The sequence below is a fragment of the Eurosta solidaginis genome, chromosome 1, assembly GCF_040869045.1.
Source record: "Eurosta solidaginis isolate ZX-2024a chromosome 1, ASM4086904v1, whole genome shotgun sequence".
In the NCBI taxonomy this organism is placed as follows: Eukaryota; Metazoa; Arthropoda; class Insecta; order Diptera; family Tephritidae; genus Eurosta; species Eurosta solidaginis.
In genome coordinates, this window is record NC_090319.1 from 222591604 (window position 1) to 222603775 (window position 12172).

General features: G+C 36.9%; 1 protein-coding gene across 12 annotated transcripts in view; it reads left to right on the forward strand.

Annotated features, from left to right (window-relative positions):
* The window catches only part of LOC137237037 (striatin-3-like), a 636631-nt gene that overhangs the window by 129322 nt on the left and 495137 nt on the right, over positions 1–12172 (forward strand). The gene's annotated exons all lie outside the window — the stretch shown is intronic.

Consider the following 12172-nt stretch of genomic DNA (forward strand, 5'->3'; position numbering starts at 1 on the left):
CGAGACATACCATCCGAAGACACCGAAACTCTCTTAAGCTTCGATGATGGAACTAAAATCACTGAAACACTTGGTCTTACTTGGGATCCTGCTTCCGATTGCCTGTTGTTCGCATTTACATCCACAAATACAGCAAAGAGAAACTGCAAGCGATCGGTGTTATCAACAATCGCTCGTTTTTACGATCCATTGGGTCTAATTGGTCCGATAATTTCAAGGGCAAAGATTTTCCTTCAGCATCTGTGGAGGGAACGACTCAACTGGGACGAAAGCTTGCCCTCCTCGTTGGACTCATCGTGGAATAGTTTGTATGAAGACCTCGTAAGCATACCTAAACTTTGTTTTCCTAGACTATCTATCCTTACAAAGGGAGTAGTAGAGGTTCATGGTGTCAGCGACGCAAGCATAGAGGCCTATGGAGCCTGTGTATACGTAGTATCTGGCAACGAAAAGTGGAAGCAGGTACATTTAGTTTGCTCGAAATCGCATGTAGCACCTCTCAAAACTCTCACAGTACCGAAGCTAGAATTGTGTGGCACAGCATTGTTAGTGCAACTAATGCACGATATAGCTGAAATGAATTTTTACAATTGCGCTTTTTATTGTTGGTCGGATTCCGCAGTTGTATTAGCCTGGATCCGCGACGAACCATCTCGATTTCAAGTTTTTACATTCAACCGTATAGCACAAATAAAAGAGCTGACGACAAAAATGGAGTGGAATTACGTGCAAACTTAGCTAAATCAAGCAGACATTTTATCAAGAGGTGCATCTCCTAGCGAACTAATAGAATCACCAATTTGGATGCATGGTCCAGAGTTTCTAGCTGATGGTCGAAACAAATGGCCATTAAGTTGTAGTGCACTAAAGGAGCTCCCTGAGCTTCGGAAGAAAGTACTACTGACCGTCCCTCGGTTATCTGACATAACGTTGGAATGCAAATATAATACTTCGTTTACAAAAGTGCAAGACGTTTTCGCTTACATTTACAAATTCGTTCATAGGGCCCGACATCCCGGGTTGACAGTTGACGATATTCGTGGAGGGACAAAACTGCTTTTGCGCACAATTCAAATGACGAATCTTCGTGATGATGACAGTGCTTTCAAAAATGGTGAAGGTGTAAGGGCATCCAGCTGCATCGCGTCTCTCTCTCCATTTATCGACGATTATGGTTTACTCCGTGTGGGTGAGCGACTCCAAAAAACAGCTTTGGACTTCAATGCAAAACATCCTATCATATTGCCCAGACGCCATCCGGTAACGCATGCACTCATCATGCACTTCCATAGGCGCAATTTACATGCTGGACCACGCGCGTTGCTGGCTAAATTCGCTTGCAATACTGTCAATCGGAGGTCCAAAACCCGTCTCGAATACTCTAAGTAAATGCATAATCTGCTTTCGAGCTAAACCGTATATAGCTGAACACAAAATGGCGGACCTCCCTTATGATCGAGTTAAAACATCGTATGCATTCATGGTTACAGGCGTTGACTTTTGTGGACCATTCTTCTACAAAAACGAAATACGTAACAAGCAGCCCATAAAGTGTTACATTTGTATCTTTATATGCTTCGCTACCAAGGCCGTTCATTTGGAGCTAGTTACGGATCTCTCAACGAAGGCTTTTCTAAATGCTCTCAAACGCTTTATTCTCACTCGACGTTGTCCTGCTAGAATATGGTCAGACAACACCTCCAACTTCGTCGGCGCAAAGAATGAGCTTGCTGAATCGAGGCGGCTTTTTCTTAGCGATGATCATGCGAAGGCAGTACATGAGTTTTGTTTAGACAATTCTATCGATTGGCGATTCATTCCTCCACGCTCTCCTCACTTTGGTGGATTGCGGGAGGCAGCAGTAAAAACGGCAAGACATAATTTCTATCGAACAGACGCAAATTCTTTGTTAAACTTTGATGAACTGCGCATGCTCGTATGCCACATTGCGGCAATCATTAACTCTAGACCTTTGTTTTCACTTTTAGAACATCCCGATGATCTGGACGTTTTGACACCTACGCACTTCATAGGAACGGCTCCTCTCGCCTTGTTTGACGAGCCTAACCTCACCGCTGTAAAATTTAATCGCTTAGACCAATGGCAGCGAATGTCATACTACCAGCAAACATTTTGGGCCCGATGGCGTGAAGAGTATTTAACTTTGCTACAAAAGCGGTAGAAATGGCGTAAACAAAAATCTGGCATATCTATTAACGACGCCGTTTTAGTGAAAGACGAGAATTTGCCACCACTCAAGTGGCCACTAGCAAGAGTCGTCAAATTTATCAGCGAAACAGATGGAGTATCGCGAGTTGCAGAGCTAAGAACTGCCACTGCGACCATCCGGAGAGCTAACAGAAAATTGTGGTCACGCCTGCACTGTCTACAGCAGAACCATTAGCTGTTGGCTTGCTGGGCACTGCCGAAAACGGAACTATGCTAGCAGCGTAGTCAAGTTAAAATAATATGACAAACTCCACTCCAAATTAATACATTTTACATATGTACATACATACATACATTGTAAATTGCTCTGCGAAGCAATGAAAAATCAATTCATTTTAGATACATACTAGCATATACATACGTTCATATACACAAATTCATTCAAATTCATCTCATTTATTGCTTTTGCCTTTGTTGAAGGTTTTCATTAGTTTCACCTAATATTTAAATTTTTTACTCGTTGTTCAATCGCTAATCAGAGTGCACGGGCTAAATCGAACCCGGCTGCACTTCAAGTCGCTTTAATAAATTTATACTTTTACATTGGAAATTTGCATTTTTATTTCGGCAAATTAAAATAGCCATCGAAAAAGCTCGTTGGCTACACAGGCCCAAACGAGTGAAGTGCAATGTGAATGCGCCACGGAGTAGAAAAGATCACTTTTTACGGTTATGTTAGAAAAAGATCTCTCCACAGTCCACATACTCTACTATATAGTTCGTAAAAGTAATGTTTCTCCCGATACCTTGATATCGTTCTATGCTGTTTGGTAAGTCGTTGGTCAAAGAGCAAAGCATAATACAGAGGATTCAACCGATGTGTTAGTTGGTGTCAGACAGTGAATAGGAAATACGCTCGCACCGTGCTCTTTGGTTCCTTCTCTTTGTTCTCTACGTTGCTTTATTCCTACGTTATGAACGAAGTATATGTAGAAAAAGAATGTGCTTTATATACAAGAGGAGTAAATACAAGTAAAAAATATAGGTGCTTATTTTCAGTGGGTGGTTAAACTGTAGTATATAAGTTGCCTAGCGTTTAACCCTGCTACTTTATCTATTAAAAAATTTAAACGATCAAAAGGCAAGGTTAAACTAAGCCGACCTTAACTGCAGCTTAAATTCACAAAGGAAATTTCATTTGACTTGAAAAAAATTTCATTTGAAATGAAAAAAATTTCATTTGAAATGAAAACAGTTTCATTTAAAATGAAAAGTTTCATTTGAAATGAAAAAAGTTTTATTTCACTTGAAAAAAGTTTAATTTGAAATGAAAAAATTTTATTTAATAATTTGGGAAAAATTTAAACAACGTGACATCAGGACGGACAAGGCGAGAGCTGTTTCGATTATACCTTGCAAATCTCTTCAAAGCCTTTTCTCCCGGGAGTGGGAGTCGAAACCGCACTCCTACGATAGTTGAAATGGTTACAAACGCATTCAGCTACGTCATGCCTTAGTTGTAGTAAAGTTTTCCCCAATCGCCTTCTTTTGCATATATTCTTCTACACATCACATATTTCGTATGTAATTATGTGTTGATGTTATGCATGTTTGTAAGGCGGTTTCGGAGAAACTGGTATTGTTACATTTTTGTTCTATTTATAGAACTACAACGAAATAACCAAATGTTGTCTGTTCGTATGAGTTAATCGGGGATTACCCGTATTGCTTTATATGTGTGAAAACATTTATTTCAAGCAATTTCTAATTTTATAATTTATTTAATAATTTGGGAAAAATTTAAACAACGTGACATCAGGACGGACAAGGCGACAGCTGTTTCGATCATACCTTGTAAATCTCTTCAAAGCCTTTTCTCCCGGGAGTGGGAGTCGAACCCGCAATCCTACGATAGCACGATAGTTGAAATGGTTACAAACGCATTCAGCTACGTCATGCCTTAGTTGTTTTAAAGTTTTTCCCAATTGCCTTCTTTTGCATATAGTCTTCTACACATCACATACTTCGTATGTAATTATGTGTTGAAGTTATGCATGTTTGTAAGGCGGTTTCAGAGAAACTGGTATTGTTGCTATTTTTGTTCTATTTATAAAACTACAACGGATTAACCAAATGTTGTCTGTTCGTATGAGTTAATCTGGGATTGCCCGTATTGCTTTAAATGTGTGAAAACATTTATTTCAAGCAATTTTTAATTTTATAATTTATTTAATAATTTGGGAAAAATTTAAACAACGTGACATCAGGACGGACAAGGCGACAGCTTTTTCGATTATACCTTGTAAATCTCTTCAAAGCCTTTTCTCCCGGGAGTGGAAGTCTGTAGGGGACCTAGTCTACTGAATCAGGATTGAGTCAAGTGTTACCCTAATGCTCCTATGTAGGACCTAGTCCAAGAAGAAGTGTGGATTTGAGTATTATCTTAGTTCTCCAGCCGCATTTGTCCGAGCATTAAAATGCACGCTTTGATTCCTGAATAAAGACAACCACCAGGTTCAAGTATGTAGTCAAGAATAATTTATTTTGGCTCATCGCCAGCTCTTATATGTTTACAGTGAAGTTCTTAATTTTACTCATGGATACAAAATTTGCTTAATTGCTAAATTGAACTTTGGAGTGTTTTTCATATTCGATTTCCGCTTGAAATACATACAAATGCTTAATTGTTTCTGAAATAAGTGCGCCACTTGTAATGCGATCATACATTGCTAAGCTATGCAATGGGATCACACATTGTTAAGCTATGTGTCACAGGTGGCTCATAAGTAAAGTTATGCAATCGAGACATCAAACCTGTTGACTCAGCAATATGTATCGCGTGCATTAGTGTGGTCAGGCACACTACACCATACGCCTTAACCGTTACGCAACTGAAATGGAAATACTTAATATTTTGTTATGAAAATTAAAGCCCTTAATTGATTTGAAGGTGAAAAACTCGAATCTGATGTTTTCCTGACAAATAAATCTTCCTTGGAAGCTACAGGTGTATAAAAAGGAACACCGCCTGCAGACGGTCTTAGTGGGTTAGGTGGAGAAAAAAATAATACATGTTTATATCAATTCATTTACCAAAAGTTGCTTTTATTCAGAGTAAATATTCCATTCAATAACAAAAATATTGAATATGTTTTAAAATAACTATTTTTCTATATGATACTCTGAAAGAAAAGTTTTTTGCATTGGAATAACACAAATTTTTATTGCATTTCGTGCAAAAATTGTGCGTTTCAGATTTTTTACACAACTTGCAGGATTTTTTTGATCCCCATTTAGGAAAATGGTCAATTCGATCAAATCTGATATTGTCTCCTGTATGAATGGCCTTTTTACCAACACTACTGGTACTGGAAGTTGGCTGTTCATTAGCCAGTGGGCGACCAACCGACCCATTTTCAACTGAAGCACAAAGCTCTTTGGCAATGCTACAGCGAAATACGTACATGGTCATATCATTTACTTCTTCATCAGCAATCCGATTTTTTTCAGCATTGAGTCTTCTTTTGTATAAACGAATACATTGGTTACAGCCATGTCTTTTAGCCATATCTTGAGTTTTAATTCGGAGTCCGTTGCGACCCATATACGAGTCCATTAGGTCCACCCATGTCCCATGTGCGCATTATATTCGCGTATAATTTGTGGGCAGTCGATGTCTATATAAGACTTTTCCTTTCTTATATACCTTGGAATTTTAGATCGCTGGTCGAACAAAGTTTGACATTTTTTGTATCCTTCCACAAAACGGTGCTGATGTCGACGCCGTACGCGGTTGCAACAAACTCTGTTGAATATCCCCGTGGTGCTGTTTTCAATTCTTCACTTTTGTCCTTCGGTAGCTTGCATTTTGGGATCCGATTCGCTCTTACAGTTCCCAGACTATATATACCGCGTGCTCTCAGGTACACCAACAGAGGTACAGAGGTTTTAAAGTTGTCAAAATACAATATATGATTGACGAAATTCGGCACTGTTTGTGATAACCTTACAGAAAAAAGAGAAACCCTGAAAGAAGAATTTATTATAAAAATGATATCCTACCTTATCACAACATTCCCTGTTGCTCCAATATCAGGTGTACCAGGCAAAATTATATCATGGTTGCTAGATCCAGAGTATATTGCGAACCTGTACGCGTATCCGTTAGTGTTACACAAAACGAAGAACTTTACGCGCCATGGATGGGGTTTATCTGGCAAATATTGCTGACAGTGCTGCTTTTGGTCCTGAGGCCTCTATAGCTGGTAATGGGGAACGAGCTTTTTTCTTTGACTTGTATGATATTTCCACTTCTGAATCGGTTTTTTTTGGGTTGAATGCGATTCAGCTCCGTTTTCACACAGTCGCGTTTGTGCCAGGACTTCCTTAGAGGTTTTTGGGGTTTGAGTTGAATTTACACTAATGTTGCTTGTGTTCATTGTCAAATTTATTGCATCCATAAATGATGAGTCATCCAACTTTTGCAAGCAATCATTTATCATACCATCTTCATCGGGATTAATTTCGTCACAAATATAATTGGGATCTGAGATATTGTTATCAGAATCTTCAAAATCATCTTCGATTTCAACTGAATCCATTAAAGCTTCAATATTCGAATCACTCATTACTGAGAAATAATTTTTTTTCTGACGAGACATTTTGTGGTAACAGCAATCAACAGCAAATAAACACATTCTCTATTAAAAAATTAACGTTAATTATAGAAAAATTTACAAAGCCGCGCAAAAAACGTGACATAACTTTGAAGAACTTTTTATCACTCAAGCTACTAAGACCGTCTATAGACGGCCTTCACAAAAAATTCAATACTACAAAGTTTTAATAGCGCATATTGAAAAAATAGCACACAGCCGTCAAAGCAGAAGTTAAAATAACTTACATAAAAATTCCAGAACAACTGCGTTGTAGAAAATGATTTTTATTATAATTCTAATGCGCACTAAATTCACACATAATTTCCCCGTCACTTTCACGAACTATTTTGAAAAAAACAGCTGTATCCGGCACACTAACGATCTGAGAGCTTATGGCAAAGCTTTATTTTAAAGCACATTCCATGCACAATCAACGGTTTGAGCGCATATTATACTACGTACGTTGTTTTCGATTTTATTTTGACATTTAAGCAATGACCGTCTGTAGACGGTGTTAGGTGCTTAAGGGTTAAGAAAAATGTAAATTAATTATAGTTTCTTAAAATATAAATTAATTTATATTCGGTTATATCTTAGTGTAAATTATTTATGTAAATATATGGTGAATTATTTATGTAAAGATATGCTGAATTATTTATGTAAATATATAGAGAAAAATAATTTATGTAAATATACATATGTTGAATTATTTATGTAAATATATAGAGAAAAATTATTTATGTAAATAATAGAAATTTTTTTTTTTGTTTTTTACTTACTCCTATCTTTAACTAGTTTATTATTATTTACAGTTATTTCCTTTTTATTCTTTACAATTGTGCTATTTGACCCATTTTGTCAAATTTTTTTATATGGTCCTTCAAATGGTACTTCTAATTTTCTTTTGTTGCCTAGTTTCAAGTAAACATAATCATTCACTGCAAAGTTTGCTTTTTTTACTTTAGTTTGTATTTCTTTAGCTCTTACTTTGCTTTCTTGCAAATTTTTAGCAGCATTGTCATGTGCATATCTAAGCTTTAGCTTTAATTCATTCAAGTAATTGTCAGTGTGGTACACTTTTCCTTTGGTGCTTACTATTACATTCGGTAATGCACATAGTTTAACAAATACAAGCTCAAAGGGGGAATACTTCGTTGACCTGTGTGGTGTCGAATTGTAAAAGTACATATAGTATGGGATGAGCTCGTCCCAATTATCCATGCTTTTCAGTGTCATTAAATACTCATTCAATACTCTATGGTTTCGTTCAATTGAACCTAACGCCTCATCATGAAATGGGGTTGAACGCACTTTATTTATTTTTAATTGTTTGCATATATTCTTTAGCAACTCATTTGTGAATTCTGTGCCTTTGTCAGTTTTTATTTTTCGCATACACCCATACTTCAAAATAAACTGTTCGACAATTGCCTTTGCAACCGTTATAGCGTCTTTTGTTTCAAGGGGTATTATGACGACAAACTTCGTAAGCTCACACTGTAATGTCAGTGTTTAAGCGACTTAAACTAGGAGTTTTTTTATTTGGTTTGTTTCATAAGCGCTGAAATTCTCATCCGGCTTATGAAATATTCTAAAGACATAGTTTTAGTTTTTAATTTAAAATTGAGGTTCTTTGAGTAGAAGATGGGGTGCCAATACCACAGAGCCCAGTGCTCGCCTCCACATTACATTTTTTAAGGAGTCTTCAAATAGAAGATGAGATGGCGCATTAATTAAATAAATAAAGAGGTTTTTCTAGTAGAAAATGGAGTGCCAATACCTCAGAGCCCCGTGCTCGCCTCCATATCACATTTTTTTAAGGGGTCTTCTTAAAGTTTATCTTTTGAGTTGTATATTTATATATATTTTATATTATGCAGTCGACCATAGTTTGTCGTCGACTTTAAATATTAAATAAATAAATAGAAGATGAGGTGGCTCATTAGAGCGAAACCTCAGAGTTCCCTATGCTCGCCCCAAATTAAATAAATAAAAGTGTAGCGATGCTTTGCATCGTCCTGTGTTTTAAATACACCATAAATAAAATTAAAAATAACAAACTTAATAAATTGAATATATTAAAATAAAGATATTATAAATAAATAAAGGTGTACCGATGCTTTGCATCGTCTCGTGTTTTAAATACACCATAAACTAAATGAAAATAAAATGCAGTCCATTAAAAAATTAATTTATAAAATAAATACATTTGATGAAATGCTTGGTTGCAGTGGGCTTTGAGCCCGCAACCCCAAACGTTTGAGTCGGGTACGTCATCCACTGTGCCACGACTCATACGCCTATAAGCACATTAAATTACTCCCTTATAGCTCGAATTAAACTGCTCGCCCTCAACTGCCCCACGCTTAGCTATCAGCATATAATGGAAATTTTTGGATGGTCGAAGCGGCCCGACCGTGTCAATAACGATTTCCTCAAAAGACGTTGTTGGTGTGTCAGTGACATTGTATTCATCTTTTGTGTATCGTGTTACTTTTGCCTTTGCGCATTTTTTGCATTTATTTACGTGTTTTATTATCATTTGCCTCATGTTTTTCCACACGTATTTTTGCTTAATTTTTGCTAGCATTCTTCTTATGCCGCTGTGGCCACCATGAATTGCGTTGTGGTAGTCCTTTTTATTTTGTGCATTAGTTTTTGTGACTGTTCTTTTTGGCAGTTCGTATAGGATTATATCCAGCCATTGATTTCTATCTCCATGTTCTGTAGCTCATTGAACATGGTTTTGAATTCAGATATGCTTATTTTGTAAAATATTTTACTATTCCTTGTAAGCGATAACATTTTTAAGCTGGCTTTGTTTAATAGCTTCATCAGAATTGCTTCAATATTCGATACTGAGTTGGCACTATATTCTATAATTAGGTCACCATTTACTGTAATTGTGATATCGTTAAGCTTCGTGCTTTCATCATTTCTATGTCTAAACTCAAGACGTTTTATGCCCCTTATATCAGAATTTGGTGGGCATTCCCAAATATGTAGGTGATCAGTCTGCAAATTTGTGTTCGAAGCTCCCATATTCTGTGACCTTTTTGAATCTTCTTCTTTTTTCTTTGAAGTTTGCAGATTATTCTTCATTGCCCTGGTTACAATGTTTATTCTGTGCTTGGGAATCATCTCTTTCAGCTTTTCCGTGTTAAGCTGAATTCGTGCGAGTGCATCAGCATTAGTGTTCATTTTACCTTGCTTATATACAATGTCAAAGTCGTAGTCCACCAAATCGACTCGTATTCTCGTCATTTTGGATGAAGGCTTATTGTGTGTGAACAAGCTTACCAATGGCCTGTGGTCTGTACATACGGTGAACTTTGTGACGTACAGATAAGGCCTAAAATGATTTATACCCCAATGAATTGCCAATAATTCCTTTTCTATTACTATACTATTTTTTAATTCGTGTTTGTTTAGGGATCTACTTGCATATGCAATAGGTCTATCTTTCCCAACTTCACCTTGTGATAGTACCGCTCCTAAGGCAAAGTTAGAAGCATCAGTAGTTAGTATAAATCGTTTTGAGAAGTTCTTCTTTAGCAGTTGTTTCAGTGGTCGTTCTATTTCTGCAAAATTCTTTATAAATCGTCTGTAGTAATTACAGAATGCTACAAAACTTCTTACTTCATCGGCGTTTCTTGGTTTAGGATAGTTTTCAACTACACTTTCAGTTGTTACGCCTTTATTTGTGATTAGATGGCCCAAGTATGTGAATTTTGGTTTCAAAAATTTGCATTTTGCAGGATTGAGTTTCAGGTTATATTTACTGGCTAACACTTTTTCCAAACTTTTGTTGTGCTCATGCAGGTTCTTCCCAAATATTATTACGTCATCTAAATAGAGAAATGCCGCGTCAGTAAGTCGGCTGAGCGCAATCGAAAACATTTTCTGGAAACTATTTGTCGAGATTTTCAATCCAAATGGCAACCTTTTGCATTGGTAGTGTCCTTTGCTTGTCGAAAATGCTGTTAGCTTTTTTGAAACATTGTCCAATGGAATTTGGTGAAATGAACTTGTCATGTTTAATGTGCTGAAGTATTGTGCTCCTTTGAGCTTGTCCAGAACGTCATCCAAGCGGGTTATTGGAAATTTATCATCCACGATCTTTTTGTTCAATGATCTAAAATCCACCACTAATCGCCATTTTTTATCTTCAGAGCTACCCTTTTTTGGAACGAATAGCAGAGGTGAGTTATAGGGGCTAGTAGAATGCTCGATAACATCATCCTTTAATAGTTTGTTAACTTCTTGTTGGATCACCTGTTGCTGAACGTGAGGCATTCTGTAGTTTTTAATATATACAGGTGTTCTATCTGCGAGCTCAATGTGTTTCTTGTAGAAGTTATTGGTAGTTAAGTTTTCTTACTCTAAGTGCAACACATGTTGATATTTTTTGCATATTTGCAATATTGCATTCTTGTCACTATTCGACTCGTTGTCTAATGCTAGTTCATCCCTCACTGTCATGAACCTCTTGTCATTTTCCGTATGGCAGTTTCGTTTTCCATAAGTGTAATAATTTATTCTTCTATGTTGGTTCCACTCTGTTTTAGAATCTTCTAACCGCATGTAGATTGGTAATGTGATTTGGCTTTCCTTCAGTTGAAGTGTTAGACCATTCGTTTCGTAGTTAATTTTACATTTGTAATTCATTAGTAGTCTCTACCTAGAATTCCATCCGTCTCTAATTTGTCTATGTGATGCAGAATGTAGAATTTGTTTTTTATTTTATGATCTTGACAATTGATATTAATTTCAACTGCTTTACTGCAGTCATTGTGCAATTTGCGATGCCTTTTATTTTGCAAAGTGAGTTAATTTGGCGACATTCTTTCGAACAAATTTCTCTTTTATCACCGAGATAACAGCTCCTGAATCAATCAGCAGTGCTACTATCTTCGCATTTATCCTGGTTTTTATGAAGTTTGTGGTGCTGCCTTCCCCTAGGCATCCTATGGTCTTTGGTTTTGTGGCTTCGAGTCCTGAAGACTCGGAATATGTGAATTTTCCTTGCCCAAACCGTCTGTTTTGATTTTTGCCATTGTAGTTTCTATTATTCAAGCTTTTGTTCTTAGGTTTGAACATGTTCTTATTAGTCGAGCTAGGGGTTATTTCACTTGCAATATGGATTGCTCCTATCGGCTTTTTTGGTCTCGCCGCTGCCACTATTGTCTTTTGCGGTTCTGCCAGCCCGTTGTTGAAGGCCGTTAGACCAATTTGGTCGTTTAATTTAACGATTATTTCTCTGTGTTCGCTTCCCTGCTCAGATATTTGAATTTCATTCAAGGAAGCTATCAGATTCTGTATACGAGAAGCAAAAGTGAGGATTG